This window comes from Petaurus breviceps, unplaced genomic scaffold (genome assembly GCF_028583685.1).
Source record: "Petaurus breviceps papuanus isolate PSGF00001 unplaced genomic scaffold, PetGlider_PUasm1.0 181, whole genome shotgun sequence".
NCBI lineage: Eukaryota > Metazoa > Chordata > Mammalia > Diprotodontia > Petauridae > Petaurus > Petaurus breviceps.
Genome location: NW_027185784.1, coordinates 28156879 through 28176943, shown reverse-complemented (window position 1 = coordinate 28176943; position 20065 = coordinate 28156879). Strand labels below are relative to the sequence as shown.

Below are 20065 nucleotides of genomic sequence, written 5' to 3'. Positions count from 1 at the left end.
GGATGTCAATTAGACCCTTAGACACCTTAGATACTTTGCTAAGAGACCTGGCATCGTGGCAAAGAGCCCACCTTGTTTTGGGGAAATGCTCTATGTGCATGACCTTGAACAAGCTGCTAAACTTCCCTATGCTTCAGATCCCTCATCTGTAAAATGAAGGAGTTAAACCAAATAACTTCTGAGGTCCTTCCCCTGCTCTACATCTATGTTCCTATGTCCTATGACCTCAAGCTGCTTTCAAGTCAGTAATAACACATATAGTTAAGTGTATTATCCCTTTAATGTGCCCTCATCATAGCAGCTATTCTTCATAGTCATTTACCCAGAGATAATTCAGTACCTTGAGACTCCTACCTCCCACCTCACTATGGAGTCCATGAACCTATGGGATGGTTCTCTTCAACTATAGATAGTTTCATAAAGTGACATATCATTATATCTTTATGCACATTAGCCTTTTTTATCCTTAAATGACCTTTTGAGATAAATAAAGGAAAGCTGGATAATGAAAGACTCAAAAAGGACAGGTGGCTTTTCCAGGGTCACATACCTAGTAAGTGACAAAGCCAGGCCATGAATCCAAGTTCAGTATTCTTTCCATGACACTCTGCTGACTCTACAATAAATCAGGACCTGCATTTATTGAGTTTTCTATACCTTCCTTCAAATGTCAGAGGACAATGGTGGACAAAGATGATATTGTGTGAATTTGTCACTTATGTTACCTTTGTATTATGGCTGTGATGAGCTGAGACCGATTTGTAAGACTGCAATTGTTTTTGAACATATCTCTTGGTGACTCTGGCTTTATCTAAGATCTTCACTATTCACCAATCTATTAAACCTATTAAAATCCACTCTGAAATGGGACCATATACATTTTCTTGAGTTGTAAGTGGATTCTAGTTCTCCTAAGTGTTTGTTTTTTCTTGGGTGCTTTAAAGAAATGTCTCATCTATGTATTATTGCATTTTACAATGCACAATGTGCTTTTACTCACATTATCTCATTGATGCTCACAGTCCTAGGAGGTAAATGAGGAAACTGAGATTCAGGGAAATGATGTTTTTTGTTTAAGGTCATATAGTTACTAAGTGGTACAATCAGGACCACAGCCCTTCTAGTTCCAAGTTCAGTAATAATTTTAAAATGCAGATAACCCCTAGAATGTTTTAAGAACTTGTTCCTTTTTTAGATTTCATTAATTCACACCTAAGTATAAATTTGAAAATGTGGCTCAGCAAAGAAGTCAAAAGCCATATAAAACTTATCCAAATGGCTATTAGGGAAAATATTTTTACTACTCTTATGAAGAAAATGAACTAATTTGAATATAGACAATAGTACAGTTAGATAAAGAAACAGTTGAATGGTCACATGCTATTAAAGTCAAAGTGGCAGGAGATGTCCAGTAGAGTATTCCATATTTCTATGCTTGGTTCAGGACTGTCTAGCATGACTCCTCCTTCTCAGTTCCCTTTGTTGTATCTTCATTTAGGTCATGCCCACTAACCATGAGTGCCCCACAATAGTCTGTCTTCTGCCTTTTTCTATTACCCTTTATTATTAGTGAAATAATATTAATTATGTCACTAGGTAATCACATCAGCTCCCCTGGTATCAAATACCATCTCTATGCTAATAATTATTACATCTGCTTATCCCACCCTAACCTCTTTCCAGGCCTCTGGAATGCCATCTCCAACTGCCTACCAGACATCTGAAACCAGATGTCCTGTTGACAACTTCAATTCAACATGTCAAAAATTGAACTTGTTACTTTTGCCCCTAAAGCCTCCCCCCTTCCTAACTTCCCTATTATTTGTGATAACCTCCCTATAATGTTGAATGCTCCCATTCACCCAGGCTTGTAACCTAGGTGTTATTCTCTACTCCTCACTCTCTCTCACCACCAACCCCATATCCAATTTATCACTAAGGTCTGTCAATTTTACCTATATAATATCTCTCAAACATCCTTCCTTCTCTCATTTGATATTGCCATTACTGTGGTGCACTCTCAAGGTCTGTCCAAAGAACTCTGGAATCCATTACATGACATGGGAGACACTGGCAAAGGACCACGCAGCATGGCATGACTCTATCAAAGAAAGTGCTCTGGAAGCGAAGCAGAGCTGCAGCAGCTTGAAAGAAATATGGGATTTACAAATTTAAAGACATTTCCACTTCCAGTGTTCACGTGTACTATCTCTGCCTGATCTGTGGTAGAGCTATCTGAGCTCAGATTGGTCTAATCAGACACACTCTACCATGACTCCAACACAGTGATGTCACTTCAATCTTCTCCAAGAATGAGGGACAATAACCATCACCTGGTATAGGTCCTCACCATTTCATACCTGGACTATAGGAAGAGCCTGCTGGTTGGTCTCCCTGCCACTCGAGTCTTTCCCCATGCCAGTCCATCCTCTACCCATATGTCATAGAGATCTTTCTAAAGCAAATATCTGACCATGTTGCTCCTACTCAATTAACTCTAGTAGTTATCACCTCCAGGACCAAAGACAATCCACTACTTGGCATTCAAAGCCCTTCATAACCTGACCCACACATACACTTTACCACTTTTCTTATACCTTTTACCTCTCTACATGCTCTCAAATAGTGACATTGGTCTCCTTCCTGTTCTTGAATAAGACACTAAATCTCCTGACACCAGACATTTTCTCTGACTGTCCCGCTTGCCTGCAATGCTCTCCCTCCTCTTCTCTGCTTCCTGGCCAACCAGCCTTCCTGTAAGTCTCAAATAAAATGCCATTTTTTACCAGAAAGCTTTCCAGATCCCACTCAATTAGAGGATCTTACCTTTATTAATTTTTCCAATTGATCTTGTATATGACTTGTTTGTATATATTTGTTTGCATTGCATCTCCCCCCATTAGAGTGTAAGCTCCTTGAGAGCAGGACAGTCTTCCACTTTTCTATGTATCCCAAGAGCACAGCACAGTGTCTGCTACAAAGTAGCCATTCAATAAATGTTTATCGCCAGAATGACTGAATATTTAGTTGTTTTAGTAAAAATTACCTTTTTAAAACTTCAGGTTATTTATATATTTGTGAATTAGTTGCAACTAGGTGAAAAAAGAGAGGCTATTAGTAGCTTCAAGTGACTGGACGTGGTAGTGGCAAAAATTGTTTTCAAGAAACTCCAACATTGTTCCAATTGAAGAGAATGTTCCACAGCTCAATAAAGAATGGAAAAGGGGAGCAATGTCTCACCTTGTTACTGGATGTAACAGTAGATAGGGATTTCTGAATGTGTACCCAGAAAAGCATGGGCACATGAAAGTGAGAATTCAGGAAGGGAGATTCAGAGAAAATTGGAAATGTTGGTTTCTTCTTATTTGGACTTCATTTCATAGGATTTGAATGTCAGGCTAAAGAATTTTAACTTTACATAGTAGACATAGGGAAACATGAAAGGTTTTAAAAAGAGGGAGTCTCATAGCCAAAGTAATGCCCTATGAAAATTATTCTTTGTTCAATCTAGATTTTTGAAGGGTTCAAGAAGGAATTTAAGGAGATTCTCTAGCCATGACTAGAGAGAAAGGTCTAACCTGATAAGGGGAATAGAAAGGAAAGGGCAGTCACTAAACTCTTATTGGAAGGGAAAGTAAAAGTCTTGATGTAGAATAGGAAGAGGGAGAAAGGAATTAAGTAACTTAAGCAATTGGGAAAATTCTGATGTGACTAACAAAAAAAGTGAAGAAATCGAGAGGAGTTGGCTGTAAAGGAGAGAAAGAAGATAAAAATTGAGTTTCAGATATGATTAGCTCTAGCTACCAGTGGGACACCAAGATGGAAACATCTAGCAAGCAATTAGCAGTGTTGAGACTGGAGCTCAAGAGGAAAATCGGGGTGAGAAATGAAGGTTTTAGAGATATCTACATAGAGAGATGAGTATATGCCATGGAAATGGATGAGATAAAAATAGGGGGAGTAGAAGGGGTTTAGAAAAAAGATAAGAGCATCAAGGATAGAACCCTAGGGAAGACTGTCATTTCAAAGAAAAAAAAACAAATAAAGAAACAAAGATATTATAGCAAGAGGAAAAGATTCAGGATGTCCTGTCACAGAAGCCAAAAGAACAGTTTCAAGGAGGGGCCTGACATAAATAAGTCAAGGAGAATTATAATGTGAAAAGATTAATAGCAATCTATGATTACTGTAAGTCCATGGATTCCTCATCATGTTTTTCTGGTGATTCTAATCCATTTGCCAAAAAGAATAATTAGTTCTCTGCATGTATGATTGTCTGCTATCTTTGGTCCTTGCACATGGGTGAATAAAAATGTTGACTAAATGGGCATATATACTGAACTCCTATGATATTTTAGTTTATAGATATCAAAGGGGAAAAAAACCTATCATTTCTTACTGCTCTATGTGAATCATATGTATCCCTTGTAAATATGAAAAGTGTGCAAATTTTGTTCCATAGCTCTCCTGGTTTCTTAAGGTATATATAGGAGAACATCAACATGCTTAATGATGGTGCATGGGCTTCATTTGCAGGTTCAAGGTCTTGCACTAGTATTTCAATGCAGCTTCAGTTTTTAGGGAATGTGTCTCAGAATGTTAGAGCTGGTAGGTAATTTAAATATCATCTTGTCCGACCACATCATTTAACAAATACAGAAACTGAGTCCTAGAGAAGTAAAGTGATTTAGCTAAGGTCACACAGATTGTAACTGACAAGACCAAGACTAACACTCAGGTCTTCTGTCTCCAAGTCCAGCATGCTTTCTGCTATACTATGGTGCCCACCCTCTCAGCTCCCAAAAAGATGACATATTTTCAAATGTTTATGAACTAATCACCTACATCATTGCTTCCACACATCACTACTCAGATGGAAACCACCCTATTTCCTTAAGAGGCAGTTGTATTTCTCTCTGTTCAAATTTCACACCCCAAAAAATCCCACCACTGGGGCAACTAGGTGTCACAGTGAATAGAGCAACAGCCCTGGAGTCAAGAGGACCTGAGTTCAAATCTGGCCTCAGACACTTAACTAACTATGTGACCTTGGGCAAGTAACTTAACCCCAATCATCTTGCCTTCCCCCCCCTCAAAACAAACAATCCATTCCACCAACTGAAAAACTCACTTCCAAAATTAAACACAGGAAGACAATATTGTAAATGAAAGAACACTATGGAGAAACTGAACTTGAAAGTGTTTCAGTGACTGAGTTCAATCCTGGTCCCAGAAAAGAGGCAATGAAGCATTGTGACTTTTGATATACCCAACAATAGCAATCCCATAGAGTTTGGGGATATCTTACTAACAAAGGATGCTGACAAATAGCTTTCAGATGCCCTTATCAGTAAAAACAACAAATTCCCACCACTTAGTGTGCTACTAGTTTGTTAATTTTCTCACCAAGTTCAAAGACAATGAAGGAATTAGGGAAGTTGTAATGGCATAAGTGATAACTATTCTAAGCCTTGAAAGAGAACAAGAGTTTTGGAGATGAATAATTTCATTTCAGCCATGAGGAATAGCCAAATGTGAATGCCCATAGATGTAAAAATGTAAGACAAGTTGGAGGAAGCATTAGTGAGGCAATTTAACTGAAACATGGTGTACATAAAGAGGAATAATGTAAATTAAGGTTGGAAATATGAGTTATAGATATGCCCCAAGGATACTTTGGAAAGATTTTAAATGCCAAGCTAATGGGGGGGAGGGGTGTCATTTTTTTTTGTCCTATATACAATTGGGAATCTGATGATAGTATGCTGCTAATTCTTGCTCATCAATAAAATGGGGGTCTTGGATTAGGTCATTTCTTAAGTCCTTTCCATTTCTAACATTCTATTCTCTTTAATGTCTATACAAACTACTCTTCTCTCTAGGACTGCTTGTTGACTGCCAGGTTCTCTCCTTTTTCTTTCTAGGAGAATCTTCGTATACATTTTTTTAATTAGATGAAATAAAAGAAACAGAATAAGGCAAGTAAAAGGAGGATTTAGTGTGTAAATGTTTTTCTCAAAAACACAGAAATTTATTTCTTCATAGCATTCCCGCATCTCTGCCCCAGAATTCCTGGATACTTTTAAGATATAGCTTAAACTCTTATCTCTTGAATGCCTTACCACTAGTTTTTAGGGTCTTCCTCTCTCCATCATATTACCTTCTATTTATGTTTCTGGGTACATATTACTTCTCCCCACTAGAATATAGACTCCTTGAGAGCAGGGACTGTATTTGTTTTTTACTCTCTATGATCTAGTGCCTAACAAATCTTGGGTTCATAATAGGCAATTATTAAATACTTATTGAATGTAGAAATAAATGAACTAGCCATTGAACCATTGAAAGAATGAATAATGAATGAATGAGCCTGGCTACTCTCAGGGCTCTTTTAGTAGCCTGACTCTATGAGTAAGTTGCTTATGTCTTGTATACCTCCTCTCCACTACTACTTCTCTTATTCTTCTTCTTCCTTCCTTCCTCTTTTTCTTCTTCTTTCTTCTTTCTTTTTCTTCTTATTCCTTTTTTCTTCATCTTCTCTCTCTCTTTCTCTCTGTCTCTCATATACCATTACTCAAATTATTATGTTAAATTAATTTTTTTAATTTATTTGCTTTGGTTCTGTGACTTCTATAAATCAAGCATTCTGTCTATTTTATTTGATCTAGTTTCAAAAATATGTCCAAAAATATCTCTGAATCAAACTTACAAAATCTGGGAAAAGCCCAAAGATGAGAATTAAAAACCTCAGAGCCACTCTCCTTCACCGTATCAGACTGAATAAGATCACTGTTCAACCTTTATCGACACTACAATTCAGTAAGAATTGATTAAGCAATTGCTAAGCCCAAGTGATTGTACAAGGCTCTAAAACACTAAGTATACTTATTTTTTTTTAATAAAAGCCAGACCTGTGGTTGCATCATTGAAGACAATTCCTAGTATGGAAATTCCCTTCAAGGATACAAATAGGTAATTTATCTAAAACTTGGAATCTTAAAAAACTAATTACTTGGAGCAATGAAATCATATATGACTTTTCTGTAGCCATACCTCTAGTGTACTTTAGAAGGATTTGAACCCAAGATTTCCTAACTAAAGGTCTGTTCCCTAGTCCCTAGGCACCATGGTGCCTCTCAAAAAGATGAGAAATAATAGTTTGCATTTCAATAGTGCTTTAAGTTTTGTAGAGCACTTTCCATATACTATCTCATTTGATAGCTCCAACAAACCGGTGAGGTAGGCACAGTGGATAGATGAGTGAAAAAAAGATGTAGACAAAGTGCCCATAGTCATACAGCTAAAAGGGGTCAAAGATGAGGATAGAGAGAGGCGGCCAGGTAGCACAGCGAGTAAGAGCACTGGCCCCAGTGTCGGGATGACTTGGGGATCAAATACGGGCTCAGACACTTAGCATCCACCCAGAAACACCTGGCCATGTAACCTTGAGCAAGTTACTTAACCTCAATTGCTTAGGGGTGGCCAGGTGGCTCAGCAAGTAAGAGCACCGGTCCCAGTGTCGGGATGAGCTGGGATCAAATCCAGGCTCAGATACTTAGCACCACACCCGGAAATAACTGGCCATGTAACTTTAAGCAAGTTACTTAACCCCAATTGCTTTTTAAAAAGAGAGAGAGATGGGGATAAAGAGGCAGACACAATGCAGACCTTGCTTTCAAGGAAAATCTGATAGGAGTGAGGATGGGAAGGAAGGATAAGTGCAAAAATCACAAATCAGTCCAATGATAATGTAAGAAAACGATTCAAGATGTATCTATGCAAATGTTATAAGAATAATGAGAAATGAATAATTTCTTTTATCTGAAGGCAAAAGAAGATGTCAGGGGAAGAAATCAGAAGGTGTCTCCCTCTACATGTCAGTTTCCTTATCTATAACAAGGAGATTTGGACTAATTGATCACTAAGTTCTCCTCTAGATGAAAAATCCAGGTATTCTAGTAACTCAATTTACACCAGCTCTTCCCATTAAAATATATTTGGGGGAATAACTACCTTTCCATTGTGGTCAAGAATAACTAGGGTAAGTGCCATGATTTGTTTCTTTTAAGTCGAGATGAATGTTCTCTCTGTACTTCACACATACACACACACACACACACACACACACACACACACACAAAATGTCAATAGTTCAGTAAAAAAAAATACAACTTTGACCACCTTAAGAACTGGAAACAATGAAATAACTGACCACAATTCCAGAGCACTGATGATAAAGCATGCCACTTCTAAACAGAGGTCATAGACAAAAAGTACAAAATGAAATGGAAATTGGTGGCTTTGTTTTGAGTGAGCACATCTATCTGTTACAAGGTAGGTTTTTTTTTTAATCTGGAGGATTAGAGAAGCTAGCAATAGTGTCCCCCACCCCAAAAAAGAAAAGAAACAGAATAGTATCTTTAAAATATGCAGAAGGAAGTTCAGAAACAAAAACAGGACAGCTTTTAAAGCATCCTATTAAATTTGTTATATATATACAGAAATATATACATATGTATATATACAATGTTTATGTTCTCTGAACTTCAGTGCATTTTTTAAATTAAATTTTATGTTTATTTTTCGTTTACATCATTTATTTCCACAAGATTTTGAGTTACAAATTTTCTCCCCATCTTTCCCCTACCCACCACCCAAAAACACTGATACCACTGTATACCCCCTCCCCCAATCTGTTCTCTCCTATATCCTCCCCCACACACCCTCAGAATTTCCAGTAGGGCATGGCAGATCTCTATGCCCCAGTGCCTGTATGTCTTATTTCCCAGTTGCATGTAAAAAATAATAATATATTTTTTAAACATTTGATTTTACAACTTTGAATTCCATTATATTTCCCTTCCTCCCTCATCACCCACCTTACTGGGAAGATTAGCAATTCAATATAGGTTGTACATATGTAGCTATGAAAAACATTTCTATAGTGGATATATTGTGAAAGCCTGACTGTATTTCCCTCCACTCTATCCAGCCCCCCACTTGTTCTATTCTCTACTTTGATCCTTTCCCTTTTCAAAAGTGGGTGCTTCCAACCCTCCCCTCCATTATCCTCCCTTTTATCCCCTCCCCCCCTACTCTCCTGTAGGGTGAGATACACTATTTAGTGTATATGTCATTCTCTCCCTAAGCCAAATTTAATGAGAGTAAGGTTGACTCATTCCATTTTGCTTTCCTGTTCTTGACCTCCATTGTAACAGTTTTCCCTTGCCTCTTCTACATGAGATAGTTTACCCCATTCTGTCTCTCCCCATCTCCTCTCATTACTTTCCTGTCTCAACTCTCAAGTTCACCTTTTAAGTATCATCCCTGCCTATTCAATTGGTCCTGTGCCCTCTGTCTATGTATAACTGTACACATATATACACAGACTCACATATGTATTCATACACCCATATACCCTTCTAGATAGACATATATATGTGTGTGTGTATATATATAAATACATATGTGTGTATGTGTATACATACATTTGTATTCCCTTCAAGTATTCTCATACTTAAAAAATGTTCATAAATTACAATTATCGCTTTTCCATGTAGGAACGTAAATAATTTGATTTGAGAAGTTCCTCATGATTTCTTTTCCCTGTTTACCTTCTCTTGCTTCTTGTATTTCAATGTCAAATTTTCTATTCAAATCTGGTCTTTTCATCAAGAATGCTTGAAAGTCTTCTATTATATTGAATGTTCATATTTTTCCCTGAAATATGGTACTCAGTTTTGATGGGTAGGTGATTCTCTCTTTTTTTTTTAAAGCAATCGGGGTTAAGTAACTTGCTCAAGGTTACATGGCCAGATATTTCTGGGTGTGGTGCTGAGTATCTGAGCCTGGATTTGATCCAGGTCATCCAGACACTGGAGCCAGTGCTCTTACTTGCTGATCCACTGGGCTGCCCCTAAGCAATTGGGGTTAAGTAACTTGCACAAGGTTACACAGCCAGGTGTTTCTGGGTGGGTGCTAAGTGTCTGAGCCCAGGATTCAATCTCCAGGTCTTCTCAACACTGGAGCTGGTGCTCTTACTCACTGTGCTTCTCACCAACACTGGAGCCGGTGCTCTTACTCACTGTGCTACCTGGCCACCCCTGGGTAGCTGATTCTTAATTTTAATCCCAGCTCCTTTGACATCTGGGAATATCAGATTCCAAGCCCTTTGATCCCTCAATGTAGAAGCTGCCAGATCCTGTGTTATCCTGATTGTGTTTCCACAATATTCAAATTGTTTCACCTTGGCTGCTTGTAATATTTTCTCCTTGATCTGGGGACTCTGGGACCTGGCTATAATATTCCAAAGAGTTTTCTTTTTGAGATCTTTTTCAAGAGGGGATAGGTGAATTCTTTCAAACTCTCTTTTGCCCTCTGGTTCTAAAACATCAGGGCAATTTTCCTTGAGAATTCCTTGAAGGATGATTTCTAGGTTCTTATTTTGATCATTACTCTCAGGTAGTCCAATAATTTTTAAGTTATATCTCCCAAATCTATTTTCCAGGTAAGTGGTTTTCCCAATGAGATATTTCACATTGCCTTCTATTTTTTTCATTTGTTTGGTTCTGTTTAATAGTATCTTGATTTCTCATAAAGTCACTAGCTTCCATTTGCTCCAATCTAATTCTGGAGGATTTATTCTTTTCTCTGAGTTTTTGAGATTCTTTTTTCCATCTGGGAAATTCGGCTTTTTAAGGCATTCTTATTGGCTTTTTGAGCCTTATTTGCCATCTGAGTTAGCCTATTTTCTTTTCTGCTTGCTCTTTTTGCAATTTAATCCCAACTGGTCAAAATGTTAGATCACGAACAACATAAAATAAAGTGAAACCTTCCAATGTATCATATTATGTATTCTGAAGATCCTCCAGAACTGATTATTTATTTTTCCAGAGTCCTCCTAGCAATCACATAGAATTGTATTGATGACACTCCTTTTTCTTATATGCCAACTTTAATTTTTAATAGATTGTACATGTGTGGGATGCAAAATATTTCCATAGTGGAGATGTTGCAAAAACTGACTGTATTTCCCTCCCTCCTATCCCACCTCCCAATTGTATTATTCTCTACTTTTATTCTGTCCCTTTTCAAAAGTGGGTGCTTCCAACGTCCCTCCCCCCAAGCCTACATTCCCTTCCATCATCCCCTCTCTCATCCCCTTCCCCCCTACTCTCCTGTAGTGTGAGATGCCCTATTAAGTGTTTAGGTCGTTCTCTCTGTAAGCCAAATTCAATGAGAATCAGGTTGACCCATTGCCTTTTGCCTTCCTCTTCTTCCCCTCCATTGTAACCATTTTCCCTTCCCTCTTCTATATGAAATTGTTTGCCCCATTCTGTCTCTCCCCATCTCCTCTCATTATGTTCCTGTCTCACCTCTTTATTTCACGTTTTAAGTATCATCCCTTCGTATTCAATTGGTCCTATGTCCTTGTAGGGGCAAGGTAAGCCCCTGTGTGAGGAATAAGATTATACAAACAAAGGCCCCAACTCAATATGACCTTTCTGTTACCTTGAGCTGTTTGGGAATAAGGATCTTGAAAACGTGAGGGCTGCTCCTCTCCTGGGAACCTGGCCAGGTCTTGAGAAGAGATATGATAACTGCCCAAATCCTGGAACTAGCCGCTCCAAGGATACATTGCCCGGGGGGGGGGGGGGCCTTGGAGGGATCGGCCTCCATCTCTGGCCTCACACCTGTAAGGGTTATGGCATTTAAAGACTTCCATGCCCCATTGGACTTTCTGACATAGGAGGAAGGGGTGGGGCAAGAGGAAGTGGAAGCCAAGCTAGAGTTCCTGTGGTGGCTAGCAGTGGCGGCAATCACGGCAACAGCAGCAGAAGCAGCAGCAGTGGAAGCATGAACCCCTTTTTGAGTCAGCCAGAATTTCTGCTAAGGACTCCTGCTGAGGACTGCCAGGGGCCGGAGCTGCTGGGAGCACGCTTCCTGGATGCTGGGTGGTTGCTGTGAGTGGGGAAAGGAGGACCTTTGCTGAGGTAGCCTGTTCTGTTTTAAAGGCTTGAGAATGTGGGTGCTTTCTACTTTATCTACCTGTTCCAATTTCATAACTACTCTGATAGCTTTGACTTTCTGGTTTGGGGACTCAGTCTTTTGGTATTTTAATATATGTTCTCTCTTTATCCCCCATATAGAAAGCCTGATATATTTTGTGATTGATAACTATATCAGCATATTTGTAATTTCTGTAGGCATTGTGAATATTACATGCTGATATATTTGGCGACGAGGATGGGATCACAAAATGTCAGGCCTCTATTTGGAAGCAGTGGGGCTTTAGAGGGAGAAATGGCTATTCCAGGATGGGAGGATTTGCCTTATTCCTCTCTAGTCAGAGAATGGGCTAAAAGCACAGGGCCCTGAGAAAACTGGGAACCAAGGCTAAAAGAGGGAGAACCTGTAGATTTGGAAAGATGTTTACAAGGATTACCCATAGAACCAGGCAAAGAACTGGTAGGAGTGTGCAGGAGAGGCTGGGTGCTGCTAACAAGTTATCGCCTTATGTGTAAAAGTAGGGATAAGCTGCTGGAGGAAAGAGCTCGGATGGCTAGGGAGTCAGCTGGTTTGCCTGAGGATTCTTCTCTGTCACAGCATTCAGAAGAGTGAACAAGAGGGACTCATGTGGTCCAGGAACAAGCTACTGTTCATGTAGCTAAAAAGAAGCAAAAAACTAGCAGAAGGAATGTGCATGCAGCTTTTGTACAGGCTGGGCAGAGTTGCTCTGACAGCTTCCAGGAGAATGTGTGTGAGGAGAATGGAGCAAAGTTAGATGAGGAGTATTTTAACATAGAAGCTCTCCCCATACGAAGAAGAAGAGAGGAGAACCACTGGGGCGAAACAGAGTACAGGGGGATAATTGAGGATTTCACTCAACAGGAGATCACTGATATATTGAGTAGATTCACCCAAAGAATGGAGGAGTCTTTAGTGTCTTGGATAGTAAGAATCACTGATGAAGGTGCCAGAGGAATAACACTGGACAGTGAGGACTGCTTAAAATTCATAAGTATCAGTCAGAATCCTTTTGTACACCAAGCTTTCAGGGATCACAATATGCAAGGAGGTAACAACAAAACTAATCTGTTAGCTATAGCTGCAGAGTGATGCAAAAAGCAATATCCTACTGAATCTATGTGGCCTAGGGGAGATAGACCCTGGTACTCACTTAGAGACTGTATGAGAAAGTGTAATGTAATGCCAAAAGAAAGGCAACTTCCCAGGTTCAAAATACCAGCATAGGTGCTCTCTATTTTATTCAGTGACAAACCAAGAACAGAGAAGATCAAAACATGACATCATTCCAAATACAGCATTTACTAAGTGTGATTAAATAATCTCCAAGTACTACCCCACCCCAGGATCTTCCAATCATTCAATCAATTACAAAGTCTCTGTTCTAAATACTTCTCCACCCCTAGGCTATACCTTAATTAAGTCCACCACAAAGCCCCTCTTCACAAATGGAGATTAGTTTCCAAACATAAGGTCAAAAGTTCCCCACCCCTGGATCACAATTGAATCTACCCCAGAGTTACATCAAGTTTAAACACAGCACTTAATACCCAAATGGAGGTCTTTTCTTCATCTTGACACAAGGCAAGTTCTCAGCAATCTTAGTTCCTGGGGAGACAAGGCTTAGCAAGGCCATAAGATACATTGCCAGTCCCTTCATGAATTTATCCTCTGTCTGTAGAACAGTCCTAGAACCCCTGAACACATTAGCAAAGCCCTCTCCCAGGATTTCTGTAAACATACAACAAGAAAATCCTTCTTCAGGGCTTCTGAACCAACAGAAAGGCTCCCAGACCCCTGCAACAACAGCACTGTCCTTCACCAGTGGACAGTATTCATTCTGTCTGCCGGACAGTCTCCAGACCCCTGCAACAACAGTACTGTCCCTCACCAGTGGACAGTATTCACTCTCTGTCTGCAGGACAGTCTCAGGCCTTCTTAACCAAATGCCAGGTTCCAGGACTTCTTCAACAGGACAGTCTTTCACCAGTGGACAAATCTGGCAAAATAACATCAAAACAGACAGACAAAGTACCAGCAAAACAGCCATGTCTCCTCAGTCCTTGGCAGCTCAGGGGACAGGTCTCAAAAGTCCAGGGCAATTCAAAGCGGCCACCAGCAATCTCTTAGTCTCTCTCTCTCCACGAGGTGCTGCTTCCAAAAAGAACTTCCGCCTCTCTCTTGTCTCTCCAAATCTACATCACCAGCTCCTCCCACTTCAGGACTTTCTTTTCACATCAACAAGCCCATCCCACAGGTGGGATTAACAAACTCTGGGTTTTAATACAATCAATTTGAAAACCAAGCCAATACAGGGGAATCTTTAATTGCCATTACTATCACAGAAAGCTAAAGGAGGAGGGAATGAAAACTGCTATCATCATTGGAGATGCAAATGAATATTATGACACCCCCCTATGAGTTCCTCATAGAAATATCATAGTGAAGACGGCTCCTCCTGCATATAAGCACCTAATAATGACTCTATTAATTGGAGAAAGAGGGCACCCTCTTTCAGATGTGCTGGATAAGATTTCACAATTAAGTGACCTAGGGGAATGGGAAAAAGACAAATTGCCTTGAGAGAGAAGAGTAAACAGCCAGAGGATTCAGAGCCAAATAGACCAACAAGAAGGGAATTGTTTACTGCTCTATTAAGAGCAGGGGTGGACTTTAGAAAAATAGATGGTATTCCAACTAAAGAGCTGCATAAGCTGTGCCAAGAAAAGGTACTTAGCATTAGAATGAATAGGGAAGCAGGAACCACCCCTGCAGGTACTTCTGAATCTGAACCTTTGTATCCAAGTTTGCCTGACCTTCAGGGAGAATAAGAGATAGGCCAAGCCCCAGCCCAGATAAAAGAAATATGCGGAAGAGATTGCAGACCCCATATTGCTTTAACTATATATTGGAAGAGTGGATCAACTACTGTGACTAGGGCACTGCTTGATACTGGGGCTGAGGCCACACTTATCTATAGAAACCCTGATAAGTTTAAACATGGAACTCCTATTACCATCACAGGTCTAGGAGGGGCTGAAATATCAGCCAGACAAGTTAATATAACAATGAAAATTGGAAAGTTAACTAAGAAAGAATATACTGTGGTGGTTGTACCCATTCCTGAATACATCATTGGAACAGATGTATTGAGAGTCATGACTCTGAATTTACCGAAAGGGAGATACCAATTTGCTGTAAGGAAGATAGAAATTAATACAGTTTTAGGGGGAAAAATAAAAATGGACCCAATCACTTTACCTGAACCTTCTGAAGTAATTACTTTAAAACAGTATCGTGTACCAGGTGGGCAAGATGAAATTACCACTGCTATAAAGGAATATGTTCAAGCAGGTGTGTTAGTCCCTACAACCACAAGATGGAATAATCCTGTCTGGCCAGTAAGAAAATCAGATGGAACATGGAGAATGACTGGATTATAGACAGTTGAATAAGATGACTCCTTCTATGTATGCTGCTGTTCCAGATACCATCACCTTGATAGAAAGGATCCAGACATATGATGGGACTTGGTATGCAGTTATTGACTTGGCAAATGCCTTCTTTACCATCCCAATAGACCCTAAACAATGGGGCCAATTCGCTTTCACTTGGCAGGGTAGACAATATACTTTAACCCACTTGCCACAAGGGTACATACATAGCCCACTATTAGTCACAGGATTGTGACTGAACAGTTGGATGAATTAAAGCTACCTGGTGTACAGCTTACCCACTACATTGATGATATCATGATACAGGGAAAAGATGCAAAAGAAGTGGAAAGGAGTTTGACCATTCTAATTGAGCATATGAAAAGTAAAGTGTGGGAAATTAACCCTGCAAAGGTTCAAGGACCAGCTCAAAAGGTGAAATTTTGGGGTATACAATGGAACAAGGGGTTACGGGAGATTCTTCCTCAAGCCCGACAAAAGATTCAGGATTTTCCTACCCCTACCAATAAGAAGGAGGCCCAAAAGTTCATAGGATTGTTTGGATACTGGAGGCACCACATTCCACATTTGGGACAGATTTTAAAACCTTTATATAGAGTCACACAGAAGAAATATGAATGTGATTGGGGACTTGAGCAGAGTAAAGCTTTTGAAGAAGCCAAGGCTGCCATACAATTGGCCCTAGATTTGTGGCCCATGCAAAATGGTCCAGTGGAATTGCAAGTGACTGTACAAGATGATTATGCAAACTGGAGCTTATGGCAAAAACAACAAAGCCGAAATGTACCTTTGGGATTTTGGTATAGGAAACTCCCTTCATCTGGAGTCCAGTATACACCTTTTGAAAAGCAGTTGTTAGCTGCATATTGGGCTTTGGTGGAGACTGAACAACTGACTCTGGGCCATGAAGTCATATTAAGACCTGGAATGCCGATTATGAACTGGGTAATGAGTACCCCAGCTTCTCACAGAATTGGACATGCTCAAGAGGCTAGTATAATCAAATGGAAGTGGTATATTCAAAATAGAGCGAAAACAGGCAAAAGCAGAGTCTCTGCTCTGCATGAATCTATAGCAAACATAGAAATTGAGAGGAATGACACACCCCCTGAGCCAAAGCAAAAGTTGGTACAGTCCACTGTAAAATGGAATGAGAGATATGATGTATTAACTGAGGAACAATAGAGACATGCATGGTTTACTGATGGGACAGCAAAAGATATGGGCCAAAAAAGACATTGGAAAGCAGTGGCCTATAACCCATGTACTAGAAGGACTTCAGAAAGTACAGGGATAGGTGCAAGTAGCCAATATGAATTATGGCAGTATATGAAGCCATCGAAATAGAACAAGGAGGACAGTGTCATATATTCACTCATACATGGGCGGTAGCTAAAGGGTTAGCAACATGGATGCCCATGTGGAAAAATGAAAATTTGGAAATTCATGGCAAACAAGTCTGGGGCAAAAAATTATGGGAAGATATCTGGAACATGTCTTTGGTCACTGACTTGTCAGTTTTTCATGTAGATTCTCATGTGGCCCTCACCACGCCAGAACGTGAATACAAGGCTCATGCTGATCGACTGGCAAAGATTGCTACTGAACATATTGTCCCTACTTTGACAACTGATGATCCAGTAATAGCAAAATGGATCCACCAGGCAGCAGGCCATTTGGGAGTCCAGGCCACACACCATTGGGCACAAGATCGAGGTATTAGTATCTCTCATTCACTGTTAAAACAGATAGCAGAAGAAAGTCCTATATGTCAATTGGAAAAGGAGCGAACTGTTCCTCGGGTAGTAACTGGAGAGATAGCAAGAGGAAAAGTCCCAGCCCAAATCTGGCAAATAGATTATATTGGCCCACTACCACTAGATAAAGGATGCATATTTATATGTACTTGTGTTGACACTTATTCAGGTGTACTAGTAGCTTGTCCTTTTAAGAATGAAACCCAGAAAAACTCTTGTAAAACTCTAGATATCATAAGTCTATATTATGGAACCCCAATGCAGATTCAAAGTGACAATGGGTCACATTTCAAAGGCAATGAAATGAAGAAGTGAAGAAGTATTGTATACTAAACAATATAGAATGGATATATCATATTCCATATTATCCAGAAGCATCTGGGTTAATTGAAAGAATGAATGGATTACTGAAAGAACAGTTGAGGAAGTTAAGTTTCAATAATTCATATCAACATTGGAAGGATAATTTGTTCATGGCTTTGCATAATTTGAATAAAAGACCATTGGGAGGAAGTACACCTCTAGCCAGAATGATGACCCCCAATCTGCAAATTAGAAAATAAAAACAAACACATAAGATCCCAAATATTGAGTATTGCACCTTGAGGCCAGATGTCCCAGAACCGTATGCAGGAACACCTGGTTAGGTGGGGTATGATTTACATTGTTTAGAGGACTTTTGGTTGGACAGAAAAGAAATAAGAAAAATCTACACTGGGATATGCATAAGAGTCCCTAAAAATCACTTTGGACATATTTACCGAAATCAGTGTTAGCAGCTCTAGGAATAAATGTGTTGGCTGGAGTAATAGATTCTAATTATCAAGGAGAAATTGTTGTAACATTCCATAATTTAGGTGAAGGGCCCATACAGATTCATAAAAATGATAGCATAGTTCAAGTGATTATCATTCCTTGTAAAACAATACCACTTGTAAAAACTGACCCTCTTTCCAAAATAACTGTCAGAGGAACTGAAGGATTTGGTTCTACTGATGGAATAAAATCAGGAGCTAAATATGGGTAAAACGGAAACCAGATGATGTTCCAAAGGCTGCAGAGATTATAGCACATGGGAGGGATAACACTGTAACTATTGTTTATTCTGGAGAAGATGATTAAAACATTGTACCCTTAACTCATTTATTCTACCATGAGTGAGGCTACAATAGTCTGGTTATTGCTTCTTCTTGACTTTTTGTCTGTTCACCTTTGTTCACCTTGTTCGCTAGATTTGTTTCCCCAGGCTTGGTACCCTCCACCTATAGATACCTGATAGCTTAAGCTGGATGTCACCCCCTGTCTGCAACTGTAATGTGCCACCCTTGGACCTGGCATCAAGCATATTAAGAACTGACCCCTCAAATGGGACCCCTTGGGACAGAGACAGCTCTACATCCAATTTCAGCAGCAAGTAGCCATGGAAGAAGAGACCTTTGCCCTTTTACCACAAGATTTTGGGGCCCCATTTGTTCGGGGTGTGGGGAATGATGGGGAGCTTGTGCTCAAGCCCCACCCTAAAATATGGTTTTCTGTGTTTATTTGTGTACTATCCTTGTTATATTGTTGTGAAATTTTGTTGACACCAGTTATTCCTAATGTATTTTTGCCAAGTAAGGGACATGAAAGATCTTGTGGCCAAATGTAAGGGTTATGGGATTTAAAGATCTTCCATGTCCCATTGGACTTGCTGACGTAGCAGGAAGGGGTGGGGCAAGAGGAAGCAGAAGCCAAGCTAGAGTTCTGCGGTGGCTAGCAGTGGTGGCAACGGCAACGGCAGCTGCGGCAGCAGTGGCAGTGGCAGCAGCAGCGCGAAGCCCTTTTTAAGTCAGCCAGAATTTCTGCTAAGGACTCCTGCTGAGGACTGCCAGGGGCCAGAGCTGCTGGGAGCACGCTTCCTGGACGCTGGGTGGTTGCTGTGAGTGGGGAGAGGAGGACCTTTGCCTGAGGTAGCCTCTTCTGTTTTAAAGGCTTGAGAATGTGGGTCCTTTCTACTTTATCTACCTGTGCCAACTTCATAACTACTCTGGTGTCTTTGATTTTCTGGTTTTGGGACTCAGTCTTTTGGTATTGTAATAAATGTTCCAGCTTTATCGCCCATACAGAAAGCCTGATATATTCGTGATGGATAAGCACATCAACATATTTACAATTTCCATAGGCATTGTGAATATCGCATTGCTGATATAACACCGGATACGATGATTGCTAAAAACACCTGGCAGGATGCCTTCTTTGTTCTTGGCACTACTTACACTGTAAGATTCAGACCCTAAATTGGAATCTCACCTGTGGAGGTGACGTCCTGCCTGGGACCCTACCATGCGGGACCCTGAAGGCTGTACAGGGATTCCCCAGCTTTTGTGGTCAGGTGTTGGTGCTTCCTTGCAACAGTGATGCTTGTAAACATGTATATATGCATATATATATATATACATATACATATGTGTGTATATATATTATTAATCATGGTTGCTCTTATTCTGCTATCTTTAAGCCTCTTACTCTGTTATCTCCTGTTTCTTTCTCACTTGCCTATGTATACATATATTCTGAATAAATATTCTAAAGAAATTGCCTTGGGTCTTTCTTGGAGTGCCAAGCATTCTATTTACGCGAATCCTGAGCCTCCTTGATTAGACATTATGGCATCATGACCAGGATTCACAGGTGGTCCTTCAAAAAATCCACTGTGGAAAGGCTGAAATTGAATAGTTATTGTTATTGAATTTTAGATGGGCACTGATTATGGTAGAAAATATAGATTATTGTAATTTGTTACCATTTTAAGAACCAAAGAAAGCAGTTAGAATTTTAGCCCAGTAT

General features: G+C 39.9%; 1 protein-coding gene and 1 pseudogene across 7 annotated transcripts in view; one reads left to right on the top strand and one right to left on the bottom strand.

The window, feature by feature from the left end:
- The window catches only part of LOC138160705 (olfactory receptor-like protein OLF3), a 650404-nt gene that overhangs the window by 288105 nt on the left and 342234 nt on the right, over positions 1 to 20065 (bottom strand). The gene's annotated exons all lie outside the window — the stretch shown is intronic.
- The window catches only part of LOC138160409 (eukaryotic translation initiation factor 3 subunit F-like), a 58653-nt pseudogene continuing 55389 nt past the window's right edge, over positions 16802 to 20065 (top strand).